At 43.9% G+C, this 13,848-nt stretch overlaps 1 long non-coding RNA gene across 1 annotated transcript; it reads left to right on the forward strand.

Annotated features, from left to right (window-relative positions):
* The first annotated feature begins 611 nt into the window (after positions 1-611).
* On the forward strand, positions 612-12,396 carry LOC103169273. The gene is made up of 5 exons (XR_485675.3): positions 612-732; positions 1,274-1,330; positions 10,298-10,531; positions 11,746-11,861; positions 12,196-12,396. It is a non-coding gene; the product is annotated as an uncharacterized LOC103169273 (long non-coding RNA).
* The last annotated feature ends 1,452 nt before the right edge of the window (positions 12,397-13,848 follow it).

The following is a 13,848-nucleotide window of genomic DNA, read 5'->3' on the forward strand; positions in this document are numbered from 1 at the left end:
AGAAAAATCACTGCAATGGGTGTCAGGAGACCCAGTTCTAATTCTAAATGTCATGCCTCATTTTTCAGTTTCTTTCTCTGTAAAATGGGGATAATATCTGCGTTTTTCATATCTCACATGGAGGTTATGAAGACAAAAGTGAGATAGGTATTGTGAAAGCAATCTGGAAAATAAAAATGCAATAAAAAGTCTAAGTATTGTCGATTACCTCACTGAATCCTCATGTAACTTCCCTGTGAAGGAGGAATGATTTCTACAGAAAACCGAGCGCTCAAGTGGCTTTGTCCCAAACCACACAGCAGTCCCTGCTGTTTTCACTAGATCGTGCTGTCACCTAGATCCAAGATTCTGTTAATGAAGAACAAGTTCCTCTATTTTCTTTTTCTGGTTATAGAAACCCATGCACCTTTCTTTCAAGCCAATCAGAACACCGTCCTCTCATCTCTTCATTAAAATGTTTATTGGCAAACACTGTGCACGGGAGTGATCAGTTCCCCACTAAAGGTGAAATAGATCAAAGGAGAGATTAGGAAACGACCTCCCAGTTTTAGGTATCTGGGAACTATATTTCCGAGAGGCTTCTATTTCCCACAACCCTCTGGAAATCAGACCCAATCATTGAGCTGGGCACCATCTTTAAATTCAGGAAAGGGAGAGTGGGTGACTTTGCTTCACATGGATTGTGGGGCTTATGTGCTAGCTGAATATGTTGTGCTGTATGCTGATTTATGAGTGAGTACCATTGCCAGAATTTTGAGCATCCAAGGGACTTTGCTTGTGTATTTATGCTAGTCTCTGTGTATGTTGAAGTTTGTGCATCTAGCTGTGTGTAAACAATTCACACTTGATTTAGTTTTCCCCCAGTACATTCAACTAAATGTCCACAGTGTTTGAAAAACATCTGGAGATACCATGAATTTTTCTCCAGAGAGTAAAACTGGGACCGAAAGCCACTTGTATACTTATTTCTTGTTTTGTGGCTTGAAAGCTTGATCCAAGACATCTTAAGGAACACAGACTTAGAGAGTCCTTGCAGTTAGAATTGTCTCTTCAATATCCTTTAATTACTCAATAGTATTTGAGTAGCGATTGTGTGTAGAGCACTGTACTAAGGAGTTGGGTGAGTACGAGACGCCTGAAAGATACAATCACTGCTCTCAAGGAGTTACAAGCTAATGGAGTCTCTGCTCTTGTCAAAGCCCCACCCAAAGCCAGCCAATTAGGAGCCCTTTCCAATCTGTTTCACAGATCTTTTCTCCTTTTTCCCCCCAAGGGAATCTTCTTTACAAAAGATTAAAGTGGCTTATACTTGAACACCCAACTCACCAAGGTAACTACTCAAAAATGTAATTTTCTGGTTTTTGGAATTAGTCTTACTCTTCCTGTCACCCTGCTTCTCCATCTTATTTCCCTGCTCTCCTGTGGATAAAATGTGATTTAACTAAATTCATCTCTCTCTAATCTCAGTAACCTCCAGAAAATGAATTTCCAACACAAAGGGTTCTGTTTAAGGTTCCTAAAGTAACTTTTCTGACTTCTGTAGGGATGGGAAGGAAACAGGATTCAAGGTCTCTTTTTCTATCCGTATCAAATAACTGTGGTAGTTTTTGGTGTGGGGAGATCCAAACCAGTATTTGCTGCAGCTAAATTAGGGTGGTCACTGAGATGCAGTGATAACATGTAATTAATCAATCAAGGGTGTTTATAGAGAACTTCCTTTGGGCAGAGCCCTGTCTTAAGAGCTTGGGAGAGTTCAATCATACTTACTGAGAGTTTACTGTGTGCAGAGCCTTGTGCTAAGTGCTTGGGAGAGTACAATATAACAGTGAACGGACACATACCCTGTCTATAACGAGCTTCCATTTTGGGGGGGAGACAGGCATTAATATAAATAACTTATAGCTATGTACATAAGTGCTGTGGGGCTGGGAGGGAGAATGAATAAAGGGAGCAAGTAGGGGCGGTGCCAAAGGGAGTGGGAGAAGAAGAAAGGAGGGGCTCAGGGAAAGAGAGTACAGTCTAACAATAGGCAGGGATAATAATAATGTTGGTATTTGTTAAGCGCTTACTATGTGCAGCGCACTGTTCTAAACGCTGGGGTAGATGCAGGGTAATCAGGTTGTCCCATGTGAGGCTCACAGTTAATCCCCATTTTACAGATGAGGTAACTGAGGCACAGAGAAGTGAAGTGACTTGCCCACAGTCACACAGCTGACAAGTGGCAGAGCCGGGAGTCGAACCCATGACCTCTGACTCCAAAGCCCGGGCTCTTTCCACTGAGCCACGGGGACGTTCCTTGCTCATTAAGATCTTACATGGAACTTGGTGATGTCACTGATGCGATTTTCTGGTAGGATCCAGAGTTCTTCCAGGCCTAGAGCATTTCTCCAGGGTGGGGTGGATCCATACCCACCACATCCAGCCCCTTATTCCCGAACTTACTTTACCTTTCCGAGTGTCTGAACGTGAGTACTGCATCTTAACTCTGGGACTCAGCAGCAAGATGGAGGATGGGAATGGAAAAGAAAATTACTAGGCTCGAAGTCATCCAGTGATGATTCTGGACAGGGGACAGACGGGCTGGAAAAAGGACTGGCTCTAATCATTCAGTAGAATTTATTGATGATTTAAATGAGTGGAGAGTACAGTAGACCCCAGGCTTTGAGGAGCTTTCAATTTAATGAAGGGCCTACCCTATTCAGATTTGTTTTCTATGGGGCAGAGGCAGAAATTGGACTTTTGCATGGAGGGAAAAGGTGTCTTAAAAGGTCTATGGGCTCAGCTGAATTTGAATCCACGTCATTTCCCCATCCATGGTTCCGTGAGACCTCTGTGGCCGCAGATGGAGATGGGCCGAGGGCTCTGCAGGAATCAACATAAAAAGTTTTTGTTCTCCATTTTAATGCCCTGTCTCACAAAACAATATTCATGCACTCTGCCAGACAGTTATGGAGTAGAGACAGCTGGTGTATCAAATAGATATTTTTGAAAATATACGAGCTTTGAAGATTTTTATTCTTCAGACAACTTTGGCTCTGAAAACTCCGTATATCTTAAAAGCAGTTTCATAACGTCAGTAGGTTCCTGTGATTGATAGCCACAGCACACTGAGCTCACTGAGACATTAAAAATGTGGCATAGGCAAAAAAATATCCTTTACAATATTGGATTCTGGAGCAGTAAGTAATCTGCTCCTGGCTCTCCTTCCCCATTGTGAAGGCTTTTTTTTTTTTTTCCCTTTCCTTTCTCTGAAAGGTCCATATTTTATTGTGTTCTAGTTTTGGACATACTAATAAAAAAGCATAATTTTTTTTATGCTCGCTAGCATCCTGTTTCTCAATATAGAAAGTCTTATTAGATAAGTGCTGTAATTCAGTTTCTATTTGAAATGCCAAAATCCAAAATGACGAAAATGAAAAATAACAAATAATCAGGGAAACCGGCTGAGAGTTCAGGCCTAACTCTCCATTATGTAGTCGGAAGCGAAATAGAGATAGGTTTCTCAGTGAGGGTATCAATCAGTGGTATTTATTGAGGTCTCAGTGGGCGCAGAGCACTATACTAAGCACTTGGGAGAGAACACTGAGTTCATCATCATCGTCTGGTATTTGTTGAGTCCTTACAATGTACAGAGCCCAGTACTAAGTGCTGGGGAGAGTCCATTACAACAGAGTTGACAGACACGTTCGCCGCCTACAATGAGCTTATTGTCTTGAGTTGGTAGGCATGATCCCTGCCCAGGGTATATCACTCAATTATATTTATTGAGTACTTCGTGTGTGCTGAGTACTGTACTAAGCACTTGGGAGAGTTCAGAATAAGAGTTGGTAGACACACTGCCTATTCTGTGGTGGGAAAGGGTGATTGGAGTTGCCAATTCATTGGCATTCATTTATGATGGTCTTTCTGAATGGTATGAGCTTACGACTGGGGGCTCCAGGCAAAATTGAAAGAAGGGGACCCCCAAAAGTGTTTATATTTTGATGGGGAATGCGGGAAGCAGACTGATTTTAATGGAAAGAAGAACATGGGTCTGGAAGTAAGGAGACATGGATTCAAATCCCAGCCTTATTCCTGACTTGCAGTGTGACCTCAGACGAGTCACTTGATCTCTTTAAGTCTCAGTTTTCCCATCTCTAAAGTGAAGATATCTACCTCAAAGGAGTGCTGTGAGAATGTAGTTGAATCAACTGCTGTGAAAGCACTTTGGGAGAATAGAAAAATGTTCTACCATGTCAAGGAATTATGATTTGGGCTTGGCCTTGTCCAAAGAGTATAGGTTGAGGGCCTGCTGGAGAGATAGAATATTGGTATTGGGCAGAAAAATCTGGGCACCTCACCTTATTTAAGAGTGTCTTATTTGATGAAAATGAGATCTACTGGAAGACATGCTACATTAGTTTTGGAGAAGGGTGGTCTAATGGAAACAACTCAGAAAGGTCTTGTGTGTCAGGTGACCTGGTTCTAATCTCAGCTCTGCTTTGGGCAAGTTGCTTTCTAACTCTGGGTCTCAGTTTCCTCATCTTTAAAATAGGGAGTAAACATCTGTTCTCCCTCCCTTTTAGACCGAGAGTCCATGTGGAACAGGAACTATGACCATTCTGATTATATTATCTATCGCAGCAGTGAGCAGGCATAAGTGCTTAATAATAATGTTGATATTTGTTAAGCGCTTACTATGTGCCAAGCACTGTTCTAAGCGCTGGGGTAGGTACAAGGTGATCGGGTTGTCCCATGTGGGACTCACAGTCTTCAACCCCATTTTACAGATGAGGTAACTGAGGCATAGAGAAGTTGTGACTTGCCCAAAGTCACAAAGCTGACAAGTGGCGGAGCCAGGATTAAAACCCAAGACCTCCGATTCCCAAGCCTGGGCTTTTTCCACTGAGCCACATTGCTTCTCTCAAATTCCATTATTGTTATTACTACTAATTCCACTATATAGGACATGTAAATGTCACTGATAGCAATTCTTTCCTTTATGTATGCTGTCTTATTTTGAATGGAGCACCCACATTTTTACCTAGTCTGAATAATTTGATGTCAATCATCTTAATCAACTGGGCCTCTGAGAATGTGAGAGATGGCGGAGGCTGTGATGTTGCTGTTGGGGAATAAGAAGGTCTCTCCTAGTTTCTTTGCACCTTCTCACTTGGGAAACTTACCTCCCCTCTCTCCGCTGCCCACCCGCCTCCCTTCCCCCCGCTCCCAGCCCCCGCTTTCCTCATACTCACCTCTCTGGTCAATCAGTGGTGGGTACTGAGAGTCTCATGAGTTTTTAGAGCACAGTACTAGGTGCTGGGGAGAGTAAAATAGTACAATACCCACCCCTTGGTCTCAGCTTAAGTTTGGGCTCTGGGTTGGGAAGCTTGTTCTGCCTGTTTTTCATTCGTTCAATCGTATGTGAGACCTTACTGTGTGCAGAGCACTGTATTAAGCGCTTGGGAAAATACAGACCAGCAGGGAGGATGACAGTGGACTTGCTATGCCTGAGTGCATCCTTGTGTTACCCAAATTTTCCCAGCCTCGCCACCCCCTCAGCCATCTCAGCATGCTTCTTTTTTAGGGTATTCATCACAAAATTGCCTAAAACCGCATAATTCCCTTTCCCAGTCTTTGAAGAGGAAAATAATATACACATGTACTTTCAAAGAATGATAGCATCTATCAGGCTGGGAATACTAAAAATCTTTGCGGTATTTAAGCACTTACTGTGTACTGGGGTAGGTGAAGCAGCATGGCGTAATGGAGAGAGCACAGGCCTGGGAGTCAGATCATGGGTTTTAATCCCGGCTCTGCCACTTTTCTGCTGTGTGACCTTGGGCAAGTCACTTCCCTTCTCTGGGCCTCAGTTACTTCATCTGTAAAATGGGGCTTGAGACTGGGAACTCCATCTGGAACAGGGACTGTGTCCAATCCTATTTTCAAGGTCACACGGCAGGCAAGTGGCAGAGCTGGGACTAGAACCCAGGCCTGTGCTATTTCTGCTAGGCCTCACTGCTTCTCAGGTTGCTTTTCCTAGCTTCCTATCTCCTGAAACCTCTATATTAGATTATTAAATTACAGTATTTGTAACACAGTGTGTCAAGTACTGTTCTAAACTCTGGGGTAGATTTAAATCAAGCAGGTTAGATACAGTCCCTCTCCCACATGAAACTCACAGTCTAGGTCGGGGGAAGAATAGGTATTGAATCCCCATTTTTTGAATGAGGAAACTGAGACCCAGAAAATTAAAAAAAACTTTCCCAAGGTCCCACAGCAGGCAAGTGGTGGAGCCAGGATTAGAATTTAGGTCCTCTGAATCCCAGACCCTTGCTCTTTCCACTAGGTCACACAGCTTCCTCTTATCTTTCTCTCTTCTTTCTCTCCTTTTCTTTTTTTTTCCTCCTGCATGCCTTAATGTTAAACTTAATTCACCGTGTAAAAGCTCTCCCATGTTTTACAGTTGAAAAAATCATGCTAAGATTGGCAGGAAGGTAAATAAATAGGACATCAGTCGGTGATGCATTTATTCTTGGTTTTATTTAAAATTCACTCATTTGCTCTTTTAGCTAGTATATATTTACCAATTTATGTCTGCTGGGCCTCTGTGTTATACTGTAAGCTTCTTGAAGGCAGGGCTCAGATCTGTCACTCTGAATAACCCCTGAATGCTAAATGCAGCATAGTACTCTCTGCAGAGTAGATGTTCAATAGATACAGTGGATTATAAATTCTTCCTCTTTTTTTTAAAAAAAAAAAAAAACACCCAAAAAACTGGATTTATGGTCCTGCCCACTTGAGATTATCATATTTTCCTTCTCTCATTCTCCTTCTCTTTTCTAGGGTTTTTTTTTTCTTCCTGGACAGTCAACATAATGCACTCTGAGGGAGAACTAAAAAGACCAAAATCCAAAGATTAGCTTGGTCCGAGCTGAGAATTCATGCTTTCTCTGCTTGGATGACTTCAAACATCCCCCAGGATCGGGAACGTTCAATATTATCAACCAAATCTGATTCCTGTCAGGAGTAGAGCTGAGTTTTTCAATTTAACCACATGACTGAAAAGTGGAGAGGAAAAAAAAAGACACAAAGAAATTCAGTATCTTTACCGTTCTTTAAAATGATGAATGCTTTTTTAGGGCAAATCCATCATTGGTCACTGGAGGGAGGAAATGTCAAGAAAAGTTATGGTTTGTTAGCTTTTACTTCTTGACATTATACAAGAAAGTAATTGAAGTACAACAAATGCCATGTTGTTTTACCTCATCTATTTATATAGCAATCTGACAAGATGAATATATATGTTACAGTAGACTTGGAGAAAAAGTGACACGAGGGGGATGATTCTCTCTAGTAACTTATCAATGCTGATCCGGGGGTGCTTTCGCTCAAATGGAACCTCGATAAGGCGATTGAGTTTGCTATCCTGTGCCCTCAGAAGTTCCAGTGAGTTGTGGAGTTTTTAAAGCTGAAACTTCCCTGTGCCTCAGTTACCTCATCTGCAAAGTAGGGATTCAGTATCTTTTTTCCCCACCCACTCAGACTGCAAGCCCCATGAGGGACAGGGATTGTGTCTGACCTGATTGTCTTGTATTTACCCTAGTGTTTAGTATAAAAATTGGTCCCCAGTAGGCACTTAACAAATACCATTATTTTTGTGTGGAAACTTTGCCAAAATCGAACCCACACCTCCCCTTTGGGTGTCAAAGAAACACCAGAGGTAGGAGAATCCCTACTGGAACTACGACATCGGTGGGGAGGGTTTTTTTTATGGTAAGCAAGCTCTTACTTTGTGTCAGGCCCTGTACTAAGTGTCGGGGTAGATACAAGCTGATCAGGTTGGACACAGACTCTGTCCACATGGGGGTCACAGTCTTAATGCCCATTTTACAGATGTGTTAACTAAAGCACAGAGAAGTTAAGTGACTTCCCCAAGGTACGTAGCAGACAAATGGGGGATCTAGGATTAGAACTCAGGTCCTCTAGCTCCCAGGTCCAGGCTCTTTCCACTGGGCCATGCTGCTTCTCTTATGTATGCAGAATAATCCTCCTCATATCTCCAAAATCTTGGGAGGAGCAGAGAAGGGCTGGGGTTGTACTAATTGGCCCTGGAACAGGAAAAGAAGGGCAGTGGGATGTGGTGGCCGAAAGGTCAGCTGTGGGGAGATCCTGAGGGAAAAATGACACTTCTCCTAGCTCTCTTCCATTAATTCATTCAATTGTATTTATTGAGTGCGCTTACCGTGTGCAAAGCACTGAACTAAGTGCTTGGAAGGTACAACACAGCAATAGAGAGAGACAATTCCTGCCCACAGTGGGCTCACAGTCTAGAGGTGGGGGAGACAGACATCAGTACAAGTAAACAGGCACCAATATAAATAGAATTATAGATGTATACATATATGCAAAAGTGCTCTCCCCCTCCTCCAACCCAACCCCGCAGCAAAGTGAGAGAGTTGTGGTGAACTTCAGCCAGTTCAGTTTACTTCAAGGTCCATCTACCATTAGCTGGAGTACAGAGAGGGGTTTCCAACTGCCTCTTATGAACCTCTCCTTTAAAGAGGCAACCCGATTTTCCTCCCTTCAAACAGGCCGCTTGATTTCCTTTCAGAGTTTCTGAACTGGCAACTTCCCTTCCGATACAGCTGTGTGTATAAGAAGGTTCCAGTCAGGAGGACTTTAGGGGAGAGCTTTCAATAAATGCTTCCAGAGCCAACCTTCACTTAGGCAGCCTAATTTTTCCATATCTAGATAAAGCTCTCCCCACTCCTCCCTCCCTGGCAGCAGGACATATTTCACAGTATGATCTTGGACTCGACCCGGAATATAGAACCAAGAGACACCAGGGATAGTTGTTTTCTGTCATCTAAAGTTCCTTGTGGGCAGGGAACATGTTTGCTAACTCCACAATTCAACAGTAAACAGACACATTGCCTGCCCACAGTGAGCTTCCAGTCTAGAGGATAGACTCTAGAGTAGTTGAGGGTAGAGAAAGAGACTGAGGTACTGTCCAGTGTCACGGGCAGAAGACCATCTGCAGTGCCATTCCTGGATCAGAACCATGGCTTACCCACGCCAGTAGGGTGTCTACAGCCGGGGCCCCAAGGATCAAAACCTTTGGTCAAAACCAAAGAAGCCGGATGGTCTAGGGAATCAGAAGGACCTGCGTTCTAATCCCAGCTCTGCCACTTGCCTGCTGTGTAACCTTGGGCAAGTCACTTCTCTTCGCTTGTTACCTCACCTTCAAAATAATAAATATATTTAAGCGATTACTATGTGCCAGGCACCGTACTAAGTGTTGGGGTGAAAATAAGCAAATCAGGTTGGGTCCAGTCCCTGTCCCACGGAGGTCTCACAGTCTTAATTTCCATTTTACAGATGAGGGGACTGAGGCATAGAAAATTGAAGTGTCTTCCCCAAGATCACACAGCAGGCAGGCGGCAGAACCAGGATTAGAACCCATGACCTTCTGACTCCCAGGCCTGTGCTTTAGCCACTATACAATGCTGCTGCAGCTTGGGGAATTCAATACCTGTTCCCCCTCCTACTTATTGTGAGCCCCATATGGGACAGGGATTGAATCATGGTGCTTAGAATAGTGCTTGACAAATAGTGCTTAATAAGTACCAATATTACTATTATAATAATGTTGGTATTTGTTAAGCGCTTACTATGTGCAGAGCGCTGTTCTAAGCGCTGGGGGAGATACAGGATAATCAGGTCGTCCCACGTGAGGCTCACAGTTAATCCCCATTTTACAGATGAGGGAACTGAGGCACAGAGAAGTGAAGTGACTTGCCCACAGTCACACAGCTGACAAGTGGCAGAGCCAGGAGTCGAACTCATGACCTCTGACTCCGCAGCTCAGGTTCTTTACACTGAGCCACGCTGCTTCCCCTTATATTCCCCTATATATTATTGTTATACAGTCTAGATACCAAGATACATAATTATGCTGCTGGTTTACGATGCTTGAAAGCCACTCACATGAACATTTGACAAACCTCCCACCCTTTGGGTTGGAAGGTGCTACAACTGATGAGGATTCTGACTGATAAGACTTGAGATGTAACCGACAATCCTTTTGATACCGTGTTTCTGCAGCGATGAACTGTTGCTGCACCGTGGGGTTTGCTGTCTGTGGTGTCTGACTCTGTTTTTGTTCTTGGATCGTCTCTGAGCCTCACTTCCAATTGTCCTATGCCAAGCTGAGCCACCTTAAATGGCTCTCTCCTAGTTGCCCACAGCTGTATGATATTTCATTTGCTCTAAATGTTTCATCTGTTGACCCTATTTTCCATTTTCTCCATACCAGCTCACCAAGATCGGCTCTTTGGATATCCTTCTCTTATTGATGGTTGCCCTGTGTCTCATCTGCTGCAGCGGGCCTTCCTTCTCCAGTGATGGACCTTCTTATTTGTAACCATGTCTTTCCATTTCTCGATTTAAAGAATGTCACACATGGTGGCAACGGAGAAACTATTCTAGAAGTTGGCTGTGGTGTTCAGGTCTCAGTCTCGAAAAAGACTGGGACACAGTTCCTCTAAAGGTATTGATTTTGGCTTAAAGCTTAATGTTATGTGGGCTCCACATTGTCACCCCAAAACCTGTTGACTTTCTTGACTCAGGAGTCCTTCTCTTATTCCTTGCGGTTTTTTATGGTATTTAATCACTTTGCCGCTCAGCGCTGCAACTGGAGAGTTTCCCGTCCTCTACCCGGTCTCGGCTACAGGAGGGAGAGTCAGGTAGAGGCCTACCCATTCCATTCCTAGCTTGGGCAGTGGCTGGTGAGTGGAAGTTAATCTGCTACAGGTCAAAACTCACCCATGCTGGGCAGCAGCGGCATGGGAGAGAGTCGAGCGAGGAGACTCGAGTTTAATGATGTTGGTATTTGTTAAGCGCTTACTATGTGCTGAGCACTGTTCTAAGCGCTGGACCGCGCGGAAGGCGGCAGAGGTAAACCACTTCTGTATTTTTATCAAGAAAACTCTATGGATACACTACCAGAACGACTGCAGATGAGCAGGGACATTCCAGGAGAGATGTGTCCATGGTGTCGCTATGGGTCGGAAATGACTCGATGGCATAAGACAATTTAAGCACTTACTATGTGCCAGGCACTGATGAAAGCTATAATAATGTTGGTATTTGTTAAGAGCTTACTATGTGCAGAGCACTGTTCTAAGCGCTGGGATAGATACAGGGTGATCAGGTTGTCCCACGTGAGGCTCACGGTCTTAATCCCTATTTTACAGATGAGGGAACTGAGGCACAGAGAAGCTAAGTGACTTGCCCACAGTCACACAGCTGACAAGTGGCAGACCTGGGATTCGAACCGGTGACCTTTGACTCCCAAGCCCGTGCTCATTCCACTGAACCATGCCGCTTCTCAGCTATGGAGTAGATACAAGGTTGGACACAGTCCATGTCCCACTTGGGGCTCGTTGTCTCAATTCCCATTTTACACATGAAGTAACTGGCACTGAGAAGTTAAGTAACTTTCTGGAGGTCACACAGCAGACGCTGGTGGAGCTGGGTTTAGAACCCAGGTCCTTCTGATTCCCAGGCACCTGCTGCTAAGGAAGTGGAATATGTGACAAGTTTCCGCTCTCTGACTGATAGAGATTAATAAGTGTGTGTAAAGATTGAGCTAGAATTTAGTGTGAGTCTTCTTGGGGTTATTGGTTAGGCCAAGGTGCTTTGATGATATTTTTGAAAAGTGGATTAATAGTAATAGAGTCTCTCCTTCTTGGGCACTTCCAGAGCACAGTCACCAACCTTCTGTGACCGAAAGACTTTCGGCTGTTCTCCTGCTGAGTTGGGAGAGTTTCCCAGAAGAGCGGTTTTCTAATATCGGCTTTGGGTTGCTTGTTCAACAGGTGGGTAGAATTGGTTGAACAATACTGGATTTAGTCTACAGCTTTGATTTATTCTATCGGTGACGGGAAAAGAGTAAGGCAGGGCACCTTCAGCTCTGACAAAATGAGCTACTATTTTTGAGTATTAGTGCCTTGGTAAATGTCTTAAGGCTTAGTTCCTGGAATAGCTTTTTAAGGATACAAAAGACCATGGAAAGCATTTGATGATGTTCCCGGATTTCCGTACCTCAAGTGCAGCAAAGTTCACGTCTGCCGTTTCCTACTGTGATTTTTTTTTTAAAGTGAGATTCCACAGTAGTTTCTTTAGTCACCTCTCTCTCCTTTCTTCTCCAAGATGGTGATAATGGTGACATTTGGAAATCCTGGAGCATTTCCTTGGCTTGAGGAAGTGATGTTTACAGTGGCCCAAACAGCACACCTTCTTTGCTCGTCTCCTGAGAGATGCTTCAAATCTGGGAGGTTTGCCCAACCTCTTGGGACTTTTTGTAATGATGGAAGTGACATTAAGTGCCAGAGCACAAACCAGGTCTCCACATGGGGGGGGGGGGGGTTAACTATTCTTCATTGAGGCTGATCCCAAGTAGTGGAGTGTGGGCTAAAAGGAGATCATCAAAATGGGGTTTCTATCTCCTTAAGATCTTCCTTCCTTTTCCTTTTAAGAGGCCTTCCCCGACTACGCCCTCTTTTCCTCTTCTCCCACTCCCTTCTGCATCACCTTTGCATTGAGATTTGTACCTTTTATTCTCCCGACAGCATTTATGTACATATGTGATAGAGGCAAAACTATACTCTTCAGTAGTGCTGCTTACTTCTCATGGGAATATAGACATCTTGGATTCAGTTTGGATCTGGTTAAGCTTGGATTTCTCCAGCCAAGATGTCCCAAGCACTTGCCTTAAGGCTCCTCTGCACATCTCTTTGGGTAGGTTATGAGGAACTGGAAGACTTTGATAATGCACCTGCTTTTGTACAAAGAGCTCTTTGGTCTTTTGAGTCGCTCTCCTCAGACTAGGCTTAATGTCCTGGGCTAGTAGGCCAATAGGTGAACTAAAAACTCCCTGAGAGACTGTTTAACAATCAATCTGTCAGTGGTATTTGGGAGGGTATGCAAGAGGTAAGACACAATCCCTGCCCTCAAAAAACTTACAATCTAATGGGGGAGTCAGAGGCAGCATAATTTACAGATAGGAAAACAATGGAAAAATGAATAGACACTTAAGTGCTTAAATAGAAGAGGATTTGAAGTGATTGAGTGTGCAAAGACTGAGTTAGGATGTGCCCCAGAGAGAAGAAAATTGTGCGAACCTTCTTGCAGGAGTTGGGATTTCCGGAGGGTTTTGAGGGTGGGGAAACTCACAGACTGCATTGGTGAGGGCAGGTGGGGTTTTCTTGCTCTGACTCAACTGTTCTGATGTTGTAGCAGAGTTTTATGTGCATTTTTCATTCTCCGAGGGTATGGCGTTCAGCTACCTGGTCAGATTTTGATGTCCTTTGTGATGGTAAACACTTAAATACCATAATAATTATTCTATGTGCCAAACACTATACTAAGCTCTGGGATAGATACATTGTAATCAGGTTGGATACAATCCTTGTCCCATATGGGGCTCACAGTCTGAGGAGGGAACTGGTTTTAATCCTCGTTTTGCAGATGAGGAAACTGGCACAGAGAAGGTAAGTGACCTGTCCAAGTGTCCGCAACGGTCGGGATTAGAACCCAGGTCTACTCTCTTTCCACTGGGCCTTGCTGTTTCTTGTGATCACTGGGTTTTATCACTGAAGAAAGTTTAAGTCCATCAAGAGGTAACTAATCCAGCATGTGACTGCTTGAGCAGCAGTAATTCATCAATGATATCTACTGAATGCCTTCTGTGTGCAGAGCACTGTACTAAGCTCTTGGAAAATACAATTCGACAACAGAGACAATCCCTGCCCACCAATGGGCTCACAGTCTAGAAGGGGGAGACGGACAACAAGTAGACAAGCA

This window comes from Ornithorhynchus anatinus, chromosome 11, assembly GCF_004115215.2.
Source record: "Ornithorhynchus anatinus isolate Pmale09 chromosome 11, mOrnAna1.pri.v4, whole genome shotgun sequence".
In the NCBI taxonomy this organism is placed as follows: domain Eukaryota; kingdom Metazoa; phylum Chordata; class Mammalia; order Monotremata; family Ornithorhynchidae; genus Ornithorhynchus; species Ornithorhynchus anatinus.